At 44.9% G+C, this 13,779-nt stretch overlaps 1 protein-coding gene across 1 annotated transcript in view; it reads left to right on the top strand.

Annotated features, from left to right (window-relative positions):
• Sdk1 (sidekick cell adhesion molecule 1) overlaps nt 1–13,779 on the top strand; it is a 944,655-nt gene that overhangs the window by 541,458 nt on the left and 389,418 nt on the right. The window lies entirely within an intron of this gene.

The raw sequence follows: 13,779 nt of genomic DNA, 5'->3' as shown, positions 1-13,779 counted from the left end.
TCTGTGAGTGAAAAGCTTGAAACCTGATGACCTAAGTACCTAAGACCAATCCCCAGGCCTGTACAGTACTGATGTCCAGAGGTTTTACACACACACACAAAAAAAATCATGGCATAAATTCTTTAAAAAAATAGCAGAATTTTAAAAGGTAGATCTTGTTGCCAAGCTTATCATCCCCCCAATCAGGAGGCTGAGGCAGGAGGATTACAAATCCATGGCATGCCTATTACCAAGTGAGCACCGATCCAACTCATACAATTTATAGACACTGCCTCAGAATTTTATAGGTGGTGTCTAAGCATAACCTGTTCATTTTCACTCAACTCGACTGCCTACACACGAGTTGTAGTTACAGATTCAATTTCTCTAGGGAAATTCTAGTTTGAAAAAACACTTTAAATATTTGGACTTTGAAATTTTACTATGGGGGGCTGGAGAGATGGCTCAGTGGTTAAGAGCATTGCCTGCTCTTCCAAAGGTCCTGAGTTCAATTCCCGGCAACCACATGGTGGCTCACAACCATCTGTAATGAGGTCTGGTGCTCTCTTCTGGTCTGCAAACATATACACAGACCGAATATTGTATACATAATAAATAAAAAAAATAAATCAAGCTATAGGATAAAATGCTGTATTATGTAGGTACTGTATCTAGTACACCTACAAATTAATATGCAAAACAAAAATAGGCAAGAAACACAAGGAGACATTCACACACATGCACACACACACACACTCACATGCATGCATGCAGTACTACTTGAATTGACAGAAAGAAAGAAAAAAGAAATTTTACTATGAAAAAGTTAATTTCAAAGAAAAGTGAAAATAACCCCCAAGTGTGAACTGAGCTATGCCAGCTTCCAACATACGTGTCAGTGGTATGTCCTCACGCGTTGGCAGTGCCTCCTTTCATGGAATAAAACATTTGAGAAAATGTCAGTGGTGAACAGTCTTGGAAGATGAATGTCAGAGTGCCATCCTGGCACATGGGCCTATGATATCTGTGGATTTCATCTTCCTGGCACATGGGCACGTGATACGTGTGGATTCATCTTCCTGACATACAAGCCTTTATACATGGATCTCATCTTCCCGAATACGCTTGGAGGCTTGCAGGATGTGGTTTTCTGTTTGAGCTTTGTGAAGTGTGTGGGATGAACTGTAGAGTTTGCTTTGCCTGGCATCTCAGAACAACTGCTTTGCTAGAAGGGGCAGAATGCACAGGGGAGATGTCTGCATCTCCAACAGGGTGTCGGTTTGGGGGGATTGAGAGGGTACGTTCTCATATACTCCTGACATCCTGACAAGGGATCTGTGTGACTCTGTTGTGATTCTACCATCACCTCTCTTCATTCTTAATTGTGTGTGTGTATGTGCGCGCGCATCTCTACATACAGTGTGAAGGCCAGGTATCTTCTTCAGCTACTCCCCACCTTTTAAAAACGTCTTGCTTGTGTATTCACAGTGTGTATTCACATGAGTGCATGCAATATGTATGCAGCGTATTATTATGTACACTTGTGGGGGGCTATGCGCATGCTCCTATAATCATAAATGGAGTGGACAGAGGAGGACATCAGTGTTCTGTTCTGTCACTCTCCACCGCATTCTATTGAATCTGAAACTAGATCAGCAGCCAGCGAGTTCCAGCCATCCTCCTAGCTGCATCCTCCACGGTGAATGGGGCTACAGACACATTTCACAACACCTAGTTTTTGTTATTGTTTCTGTTTTGAGACAGAATCTCCATGTAGCCCTGTCTCTCCAGGAATTCACTATGTAAACCAGGATGACCACAAGCAAACTCATGGAGATCTGCCTGCCTCTGTTTAATCCCAAGTGCTGGGATTAACATGTCTGTCTCTCTGTCTGTCTGTGTATCTGTATGTGTGTATATGTCTCTCTCTCTCTCTCTCTCTCTCTCTCTCTCTCTCTCTCTCTCTCTGTGTGTGTGTGTGTGTGTGTGTGTGTGTGTGTGTGTGTGTGTGTCATAAGTCCAGCCAGAATCCAGCTTTTTACTTGGGTACTTGGAACTCGGATCCTCCTGATAGTGTGGAAAGTACTCTTACCCACTGAGCTATGTCTCTACCCCTTCCTCCTGTTTTTCAGGCAGGTTCTCTCAGTCGCTAGTTCAGGTAGACTTGAGTGGTAGCTGGTGATCCTCAGGGATCTGCCATTGCTGCCTTCTCAGCACTGTGCATTGTAGATCCTGTTTCTGTGCCCAAACTTTAGACGTGGTCCTAAGCAGTAGAATTAAGGACCTTACGCTTCCCAAACAAGCACTTTACTGACTGAGCCATTCCTCCAGCCCCATAGAGCCTCCTTAATTCTGAGGAACTGAGTTCTCCTCCCCAGATCATGTACCAGGCAGACCGAGGATTAGTCGGGCCTTTTAATGCACATTGATTAGATGGAGCATCTCACTCCCCCTGTGTGACATTCTGCTATTGAAAGAACTGCCTTTGTCAGGAGCCACAGGAGAAGTGGACATGACTGACCAAGACGTTTTCAGCAGCAATAACAAGGGAGAGAGATTGTATTACCAAAGAGCTCATGATTATCGTTAATGATTGCCAAGTTTTATAACTAGAGGCATTTATTCTGTTCAGCAAATCTGATTTAGCACTCGATTGTGATATAAATAGGATAATGATGGTCAAAGAGAGTGCCATTCTGGTTCAGAACCAAGGAAATCAGCCTCAGCCTGTTAGAAGAAGTGGGGAAATGATTCCTTAAGAATTTCTGGTTCACACAATACTTCTATCCCAGAGCTACAGAATGGTTAGCACGCTGGCGTCCGATGGGCTATTCTGACCTGAGGCAGAGAATAGAACGATTTCAGTGTATTTTCAAAGTCCTTTCTGAATGCAATGCCGTGGTGGTAGATAATTGGAATATGTAAAATTTTTGCAATAATTTCAGCACTACCCCAACCAAAAAGTATATAAGAAGCCACTCATAAATATTATAATTAAGCAACTCACATCTCATTCCCTTGTAGAATTTTATCTTTTCATTGGCATCAGGTAAAACACGTAAAGTTGAGCTCTAATGAGATTGGTACTGAAAACTTATGTATGTTAGTAAGACCCTGCATTCTGTTCCTTTATGTAGTCTTCACTTTTATCAAAACTAGATATGGTGTGGGAAGGGAGGAGGTGGAAGAACCGGTCTTGTTTTAATTCTTAGGCGAACCTTCCCCTGACACATCAGACTTAGCTAAATGTTAAATGGAACCAATTATGCATTTTCCCAGTAGAAGTTCTATTTGGAAAACCTCTAAAGATCAGAAGTCTTGATAAATCTACAAACCCCTCAAGGATGTATGCTTAAGTGTGACTGCCTGTGTGTCACGTGGTGCCAAGGTGCTACACCTTGGAATGGGCGATGAGCATGTAGCATCCCATGAGGGCTTGAAGCATGGTAGGTAGACTCATCACCCACACCTGGATTCCTCACGGAATAACGCATTCCCAAGAGCCATTCACATTCTTATTGAACTTGGGGCGGTCACAGCCTGTGTTCCAAGCCAGATTTAGACTCCCCCCATCCTCAATATGCCAATTTTAAAAAATTAAATTAATTATGGAAAACAGAAAAATGATATTTGTCCAATGTGGCCACATTGAAAAGAGGGACAAAGCCACCCCCATCTCCCCAAGTTCACCTTTGGGGGGACCCTGGAGTAAGATTGAATATTGATTTAATAAAAGGGTCAAGGATGTGCACATCCAAGCAGTCCTGGTCAAGGTGTGGTCCCCACTACCTCCACTGTTGAGCTATCATTGTCTGGGCTTCCGGCTCACACTGTTAGGGGTTCTGACAAGAACTGTTCCCACTCTGGTCGGGCCTTCCTGTCTCTAGGATGTCTTCATCTCTGCCAGCCCGCGTACAGCAGCAGAATGAAGGTGTGCTGTGTCTACCGCCTCGGATGTCTGCATTGTGTTTTTCTGAGGTGGACTTTTGTGAGAAGCTTGACAATTTAAGAAACAAAAAACTGCTAGCCAGTGTTCCAGAAGAACCAAAAAGTATTTCAGCCAACTAGTATTTAGTGACTATAGATGGCTTCCCTACTTTTGTCTGGAGAATAAAAGACCTTGGTGTAGTGGCTGTGACCAGCTTGGTCCAGTGCTGGGAATTAAATTCTGGATGTATCGTACTACAATTAGAAAAAAAAAAAAAAAACCAAGATGAATTAGCACCGCTCCCATCTCTCCTTCACTATAATGTAGAAATAGAGGGAGGAGCAGGGCTAACCTTGCCTCTGAATCTAAATATGCTGGCACCTACTAATAAGAGACATTTCCAGAATATGTGTGTGTGTGTGTGTGTGTGTGTGTGTGTGTGTAATATTTATGTGTATACATAAAAGCCATAGGTGGCTGTCATCCTCAGTTGCTCCCATCTTATTTTTAGAGATGGGGTTCTAAACTGAACTGGAAATCAGTAATTGGCTGGGCCTGCTGGCCAGTATGTTCCATGAATCTGCTTGTCTGCCTGCCCAGCACTGGGGTTACGGAGACTATCCCCATGCTTGGCTTTTTATGTGGGTTATGCGGGATCTGAAACCAGATCCTCATGCTTAGAAGGCAAGTGTTTTACGAACCAAACCATCTCCCAGTGTCCAGTGGCTGATATTATGGCTGCACATGAAGCTTATGGGAAGCAAAAGGTAACTGTGTATGGATAAAATAAACTTTTAAGATGCATGGAGTGTGAGAGCTGAAACATGGTCCCCTAATGGCATGCCATGCCTATTTAGTGGATGCCAATATTAGGTATCAACATTTCTCCCCTTGTGTGTGGTTGCGAAGATAGTGTGGCATCAGCCGTGTGGGTATTCCAGTCTGGAAGGAGAGAGTCTGGTCACTGCCTTCTGGCTCCCAGAGCAGCCTTACTGCCTAGCTAGGGCAGACTTGCTTGGGTAGGCTAACATTACCTACGCCATCAGATGGTAAGGACCTAGGTGGCACAGGGAAACATTCCACGTGAATCTTTCATAGCTAGCTCCCACAGCCCAGGTGCCTACCCCAAACCAGAATAGGCTGGACTTACCTGGAAGTAGACATTTCTATTCCGAGTTCAGACCCAGGCAAGTTTTATAAACCTGTCAGCCTGCTTTGCCCTTTTGTTTTGAAAAGTTTACATCAAGTTAACTTCTGCGTATTGGCTCTTCCACACTGAATTAATATGTGAATGGGAGTCTCTTCCACCGTTAGGCGATAGGAAGGGTTCTGCACAGTGATTAATCAATCATTGTTTAAAAGCCATACGGACTTTAGACACATCATCACTTCTGACCCAATATTCAAAATGTCCAGTGTAATGAGATTCTCCGCGAGGGATGGAGTTTAGATTAAAGTAGAAATGACTGCCTCTCCCTTCCTGCTTTCTTCACCTCTTTCATTTTAATGTCTTCTCTTCAAACAACATTTCCAGATAGCCTATCATTTTAGCTGATCCTCCTTCAGGCTGACAAACCCGGCTTTTAATTCTGAGGCCCACTTAACATTCTTTTGTCCTCTATCATGCTAATTTAACTGCAGCCCTCATAGATGGTTAGTAGTTGAAAGCGGGTTCCCGGGAATAATGTCTTTGCACAGTCATCCGAGAGGACTGCCCTGTAAAACACAGGCTTTTGTGTGCCCGGATGAAATCCTATCTTATTTTCCCCATGCTTTTAATATTAAAAGGATGAAAGGGAGCAGGTGTAAGCCTTTGAATGGACTCTGGCATGGGTTGGCTTCCTAAAGCAATAGGAAGCATTTGAAAATAGACTCTCCAAACCGATGTGGGGACGTTGGGTCTTCCATCCTGGCTGAGCCGCTTGGAATCTAGCTGCAGCTTTGTAGGACGCGTGATGCTTCGTTGCCAGAATTCGCAGAAACCTAAGTAGGATATGTTCTGTATCTTGAGGTCATAGCTAGTTTCGTACCACGCTTGCCCTGCCCAGCAAATGCTGACCCACCCTCTGGCAGGTGCTAGTAGGCAGAACCAAGTCCCACCCTCGTAGTGGGCAGAACCAATCTAAGATTAGGTCTCCAGAGTCCTTCGCTAGACATTCTATAAAGAAAGAAGGCATGGTGGGCTGGAGAGATGACTCAGCAGCTAAGAGCACTTACTACTTTCTCTCCCAGAGGACCTGGGTTCTGTTTGGGGACCCACGTCTGACAGTTTACAACTGCCTGTTCACCCCAGTTCCAGGGGATCCAGTGCCCTCTGTGGTCTCCACATGCCACCTTCACTCACATGCACACCCACGGATGCAGACACACAAACACATACATCCGTAAAAAGAAAGTAAAACAGAGGAGGAGGAGATGCAGTTCTGAGTGTTGAGGATGTCGCTCAGTTGGGACAGTGCTTACCCAGCATGCACTGAGCCCCAGGTTTGATCCCCAGTACCATGTAGACTGAGTCTGGTAGTAAAGTACCTATGATCCCAGTGCTCAGGAGGGAGAGGAAAAGGAGCAGGTGTTCAAGGTCATCCTCAGCTATGTAGTGAATGCAAGGCTAGCCTGGGCTGCATGAGACCACGCGAGAAAAGAAAGAAGCCGTGAACAGCTACCCCGAGTATAGGACTACTTATTCAGTCATTAGCTACAACGTTCACTGGTATGAAGGGAAGGATGGGGTCTCAGGGTTCTCGCTGATCCTGGAAGCTTCGTTCCGCACCACACTGCTCTCCTGTCATCTTCCCCATAGCACCTCCATTCCATCAGGATGTCTCATCCTGAGACAGTGAACACTTTGTAAATGGATGCCCTCCAATTTCAGCATGACCTCTGTGCTAGCATCCCAAGTACCCCAAAGCTGTGGTTTCTCCCCAGAAATAGTTTTATATCCACTATTCATGCTATGAGAATTTATTCAGTTAAAATAAAATGCACAAGTTCACGAATCCCCAGCAAAAGTGAAACTGTAGACTATTGCAAGGTCCCAGAAGCACATAGACCTGCAAGGACATCCTGTCTGCTTGCTTGCCGCATGGTCCCTTGGGGTAATTTGCAGAGTTTGGCTTCAGGTCACCCAACTAAAGGATTCAGTCTATATGATCACTATGTTAGCACACAGTATTCTACTTATGTTTTCAGCTAAAATGTAAGTGAAAATGACAACTCAAATATTTTGTTTCTGAGCCCCACATGGCACAGGAGGATGGGTGGTAAACGGATGGATAGACAGAAGGTTGGGTAGTGAGTGGGTGAGTGGATGGATGGATGAATGGATAAATGAATTGATGGATGTATGGTGAGTGGATAGATGGATGAATGGGTGGATAGATGCATGGGCAGATGGGTGGATGAGTGGATAGTTGGATAGAAGGATAGCTGGATGGATGGACAGATGGATGGAAAGTGAGTGGGTGGGTGGGTAGGCAGATGAATGGATGGATAGATACACAGATGGATGGGTGAATGAGTGGACAGATAAATGAGGTGAATGGATAGGTGAATGAAGTTAAAATATGAGAGTAGGCGATGATATTCACCAATACTTCAATATCAACAGAAAGACCTTGAATGCTAGGACTGAATCTCAGTGACAGAACAGTTACCTAGCATGTATGATGCCCTAAATACAAATCCTAGCCCTACCTTCACTGCCACCACCAAAGAAGAGAAGGTAAAAATCGACTTCACGTTTCATTGACAATACTTAGGACTTGGGGACTTGGCTCAGATGGTAAAGTGCTTGTCAGTGAGCTGGAGGGCATGAGTTCAGATCTCCAGCATCCACAGAAAAAGCTGAGCACGGTGACATGTGTGTGTCATCACAGCACCAGGGAAATGGAGACAGGAGAATCACTATTGTTCTCTGGCCTGCCAATCAGCTGATTGGTGAGCTCTAGACCAATCAGAGACCCTGCTTCAAAAAACAAAAAAACATCAAAAAACAAAAAAAACATCAGGCGTTGCCTGATGAGCAACGCCTGCATTTGACCTCTGACTTCCACAAGCACAACACACATGAACATACACATTCTCTCTCTCTCTCTCTCTCTTTCTCTCTCTCTCTCTCTCTCTCTCTCTCTCTCTCTCTCTCTCTCCACACACACACACACACACACACACACACACACGGGAAGAACACTATCACTATATGTTCTTTACTGCCAAGCCAATTCTCCAGCCCCTGTGATGTACTTTTGATTGAATGTTAGGAATAAGCATATCAGTAACTCAGTGTAAGAGAAGAGGTTTGCTTTGGTTTTTGCTTTTTTTTTTCTTTCCAAGATAATATGGTCCACGAGTGAAATTTAAATTCACATATATATTACTTCAATGGCTGTGATGAACGATCAATAAAATACTTTGAGTCGGTAAATATAACAAATTAGAATAAAAGTTGAAAGAAAAGGATGGAAATACCAGCTCCAGAAGGTAATCAGGAAATGCTGTAAAATCCGTGTGTAGGATGGGAACGGGGCTGTGTGCTTTGAAATGGCTGGTGCATGTATGACATCTTTAAACACGGCCCATCAAATATTTAGATTCCGTGGAATACATAGAAAAGAGTGTTGAAGGAGTCTGATTTTATTAAAATATGCCAGATGCTAAAACACACTGAAAATTATATTTGCATTCTTTTACATTTTATGACAAGACATTTTAGATGTAAAATGAGGAAAAGACACACGATTTTACAGAATGATTTCAGGTGACCAAGTAGTAAAATATTGTTCTGGGGTGTCTGCAGATTTGGAGTTTCTCCAGACTATTAAATAGTTCTCCGGGGGCTTGGAGAGGGCAAGGCTTCCTTTCAACACCAGATAGAAGTGCTCTTGTGTACATCTCTCCCCTGGTTCCTCATTAGCTCCCCTGGAGTCCATGGTCAACTCCATTTCACAGGCTAGAAGACCAAGACTTTGAGGGAGGAGCTTGGGATCCAGTTCCCAAGGGCACTCACACAATCAGAAGGTTGCCGGGCCATCCTAAGGTCACCGATAGTCTTAGTCAGTGTTCTTTTGCGGTGGAGAGACACCATGACCACAGTAAGCCTTATACAGGAAAGCATTTAGTTGGGGATTGCATTTTTCAGAGGTTCAGTTCATTATCATCATGGCAGAGAGCATGGCAGCATGCAGGCAGACAGGGTGCCAGGGAGGTGACTGAGAGCTCTGCATCTGGATTGGCAAGCAGCTGGAAGAGTGAGAGATACTGGGCCTTGCTTGAGCACTTGAAACCCAAAAGTCCACCTCCAGCAACACACTTCCTTCAGCAAGGCCACACCTACTGCAACAAGGCCACACCTCCTAATCCCTGTCAAGTCGCACCGTTCTGTAATGACTAAACATTCAGATGTATGACCCTATGGGGGCTATTCCTATGCAAACTGCCATACTACCACACTGACCAAGTGCAAGATCATTTGTGCAGGCATAAGATCACTGACCTGGTCTCACGGTCACTGACCCAATCACAAAATTGTTGACACAGTCACAAAGTTACTGACCCAGTCAAGAGACTGGTCAATGGGAGGCTGAGGACGAGACAATGTCTATATGACTCCTCCCCACCACCTAGTGACTCCTATGAAGAAGACCATATATATGTCCCGGGTCATGAGACCCAGGCGGGGAGCACCACCTGCTTACCCTCCTGCTAGGATTCTCTGAGAGCCCTGCTCCACCTGCACCTTTGAGAGCCTGGCATTGCTTTGTAAAGATGGAGACCACACCCCTCCCACTGAACACCGGGTCTGTGTGACAGCAGTGTGCTAGCTATGCACACTCAGCTGTGAGACCAACCTGGCACCCTAGAATACCTTAGCAAAGTGCATTTGAACCGACAGCAAACTTAGGCTAGGCTTAAGGGTAAAGTGGATGTGAAACTGGAAACGGGGTTTTGTGTATGTGTGTGTGTGTGTGTCTGTCTGTCTGTCTATCTGTCTGTGGGTGTGTGTCTGTGTGTTTGTCTGTACGCGCATTCCTGCGCATGTATACATGCTCATGTGGAGACCAGTGGTTGAAGTTGGATGTCTTCCTTGATCCCACTCCACCCTTTGTAAGCCAGGGTCTTCAACTAAACCTGGAGCTCACCTATTCTGCTAGGTTGTCTGGCCAACAAGCCCCAGAGGTCTCCCTAGCATTGGGATTCCAGGCATGCATTGCCATGTCTGGCTTTTATGTGGGTCAAACTCAAGTCTTTGTCCTTTTGAGGCAAGCCAGTGCAGCAGTTATTATTGGCAACGGTGCCTTTGATACTGTGGAGGAGATAAAGGAAGATGCGCTCCATCCCATGGATTTCTAAGAAAGACACTTGTGGTACTCCTAGCTCCCAGCAGGGACACGCATCTCAGGTACCTTTTCTCAGTGAGTGAGCGCTCAGGAGAATTGGCTCACCAAGCTGCCCTGCCCAGTTGGAATCAGTAAACAGGGCGTAAGTATTCATTTACTTCTGCCAATTATGAGCTGAGTATTTAAGGGCACGGATTACCATCTGGTGCTGATTTGCCTAATCAGATTTTTCACGAACTCCTCCACAAAGCTCAGCCTTAATAACTCCCGCAAACCGTCTTCCCTCTGCCCTCTTGTTAAATGCGCCACTTTAAATGAGCATACACAGATATGTCAGCGTGGGAGTCCACTAATGGTGCCAGTTTTAGTGCTGGAACTTGAAGTTGCCCTAGTAGTATTTGCCCTTGACTCTGGGGTCTGATTTTTTTTTTTTAACTTTTCTGAAATTAGCTGACAGGGGCCTAAAGTTAATTCGATTGTAGACTTGACTACGAAGGAATCGTAATTCAAAACTCACACTATAGGGAAAGACCCCGTGTTGTAGCTCGCCCACACTGTCTGCTCCCGTCCATTGCATGGGTAGACCCTATGGCTTCCTCGCCTTCACTGCCAGTAAGAAAAGACAAGAAATTTGGGGGGCTGGGAAGATGGGTGCTCAGCCGTTGAGAGCATGCACTACTTCTTTAGAGAACCTGACTTTGGTTCCCACCAGCTAGGTCAGGTGAGTCCCACCCACCTTTAACTCAAGCTCTGGGGGATCTAACACCCCCTAGCTCTCGTGGGCATCTGTCTAAGTGTGTCGCACATAGATTCTTGCATGTCTGTACACATCCACCAGAATGAAAAATAAGAATACATCTTTAAAAGGATACGAATGTTCAAGGGGGATAAAAAGTGGGGGGTTAGGAAACCGAATTTTCTTAAAGTCGTCCCGTCAGCTCTAGCATGGCCCCATCATGTGTCTTGTCTGGGGAACCCCTAACTGAAGTCAGTCGTGGTGGCAATCCAGGAAGAGATCACAGAGCTAGCAGTTAGGCATAAATGTGGTTTTCCCGGAAAAACTATCTTTACTTGATAGTCAGGTACGAATAGTAATACTGGTTAGCTCCCTGGTGTGTGGGTTTAGTGTCCTACTCAGTCATCCCCACTACTTTTCTTCTTAGGAATGGGTTCAGTGTTCTGCGGCTACTAACTAAGGAACACCTGTCGACATTTTTCATACTGGGGAATTTTGGGATTTCCTAAATCCAGATTGATTTGTTGGGCTAAATTGTCTTTTGACACCTCGTCTTTCAGAAAAGCGGGAACATATGATTTTCTGAAGGACACACGGAGTGGAACCAATGCCTTTAGTAACAGTGTGGTGTTTGTGTTGAGGGCATGTATGTTACTACTGTCATTGCTGACATAAAATACCCAACAAAAGCACCTTATGGGGGGGTGGGCTTTATTTTGATTGACAGCTCAAGGGTACAGCAGGGATAGAGTGGAGTGACAAGAACATGAGGCAGCAGGTCACAGGGCATCCGCCATCAAGATGCCAAGAGAGATGAATGCTGGGGTTCAACTTATTTTCTCTTTTATTAGTCCAGGATCTTAGCCCAGAGGATGGCGCCACCCATGCCTAGGGTGGATCTCCACACCTCAGTGAACACAATCTAGGTAACCCCTCTAGACCCTAGCCATGTTTAGAGGTGCATCTTCTGGGTGATTCTAAGTTGGCATTCAGTATTTTTGCCAGGGAAATGGCGGGAGGCTGTGAGACAGTATCTCTCTGTGTAGCCCTGGCTGACCCAAGTACTGATGGTGCGGGAGAATTGTCTGTATTCTGTCAATCATATTTTAATAAAACGCTGATTGGCCAGGCAGGCAGTATAGGTGGGAAAACCAGACAGGAAGTAGAAGTGATACAATAAGAACAGGAGAATTCTGAAAAGCAGGGAGGTTCCTCTGCCATTCCTGCACAGACCACCAAAGAGGCAACATGTAAGCTGTCACACTGAGAAAGGTACTGAGCCCATGTGGCTAACATAGATAAGGATAATGGGGTAATATATGTTGTAAGAGTTAACAAGAAGCCTGACCTAATGGGCCAATCAGTTTATAACCTTATGGAGTCCTGTGTGTGATTTCTCTTTGGGATTTGCCAGCTGTGGGGTACCAGGCGGGACGGAAACCCCAACAAACTGGCCCTCATGTTACATACTGGGATTAAAAGTGTGTATCACCATGCCCCACTGGACACTCTGCTTTAACCATTACAGTATTCTAATGTCTTGCCAGGTAACTCTAGCTTTTAGCACACAAATAAGAATGAGAAATGTGATTTGTCCCAAAGTTTACTAAAAGCACACTATAGTAGTAGTAATAGGCATTTATTAAATATTTACTGTGTATACAATATTCAAATATTATGCCCCATTAAAAACATTGACCCCCATGAATCTCCACTCGGGGGGAACAAGAAGGAACAAGGTCAGTATTGTCCTCATTTTACAGGTGAGGATGCAAATCAAAGGAATAAATAACTTGCATGGGCCTGCACAGTTCACTTGGTAGTGGAGATTCGAAACCAGGTCTGTCTTTCTCCAAAAGACACTTTCGGTATTTTACTCCTTTATGATGCAAATTGCCTTTGACTTTAGGAACCATGCTGGAATTTCTCAGCTGGCCCCTGCTTTAGCACATGCTGCCTAACAGTGGTCACCTCTTCATGACAGTCCGTTCCCACATTTACTGCTCAGTCATAATGTTTTATGACTGATCACTGCAAATGACTCTCTTTGGGCCCTTAGAGATGGCGATTACTGCAGGTAATTAAAGCTGCAGATCTTTCCAGTGTGGTTGTGAACACTAAATCAAATTTCAGAGAGATCAGGCGAAGTGTCTGTTACAGAGGATAGCTGTTTCCCAGTGTTCTGAAGTCTGTGACCAAAGCCAAAGCCAGTACTGAACCCTCGCCTTTCCCAAGAGCGTTCTGTATGTTAGATGGACAGAATTGGGATTTATGTTAGATGGACAGAAATGGGATTTATGTTAAAAATAATAAGGGCCAGAAGTTTATGGGCAGATGTGTGTTCTAATTAGCAAGTCTGCTAGGGTCCCTGTCATCTTTGTTACTGGGGTCATTAGCTGTCCGGGCCCTCTCACCTTTTACCGTCTTCGGGAATAGACTCTTACCACTAATCAGTTCCCAGCCCTCCCAGCTTCCTGTGGCTCTGCGGTTAGCAGAGATGCTCAGAGGAAGGAGCTTTAGACTCATGGCCCAGCTGTCCGTGCACTCTGCTCTTTGTCTAGACAGCTCTGGCAGGGGGAACTTGGGATGTTGGTTCAAGAAACTATCGGTTTATGTAATTTTATAGAACAGAAAAATGTGAGCTGAGTTGTGTCTTCTAAGTCTCGGTAACCATCCAGGAAGCCTGAGAACTGTAATGGTGCTGTGCTTTTCCAGCCGGCAGGGTTACACATGGAAAACCAGAAGTGTCCAACTCTAGCAGAACTCTGGAAAGAGACCTGGGGAGATGGCTCAGTTAGTAA

The sequence above is a fragment of the Myodes glareolus genome, chromosome 2 (genome assembly GCF_982192425.1).
Source record: "Myodes glareolus chromosome 2, mMyoGla1.1, whole genome shotgun sequence".
Taxonomy (NCBI): domain Eukaryota; kingdom Metazoa; phylum Chordata; class Mammalia; order Rodentia; family Cricetidae; genus Myodes; species Myodes glareolus.
Note: the sequence above shows the minus strand (reverse complement) of the source record. Positions and strands in the feature narration are given on the sequence as shown.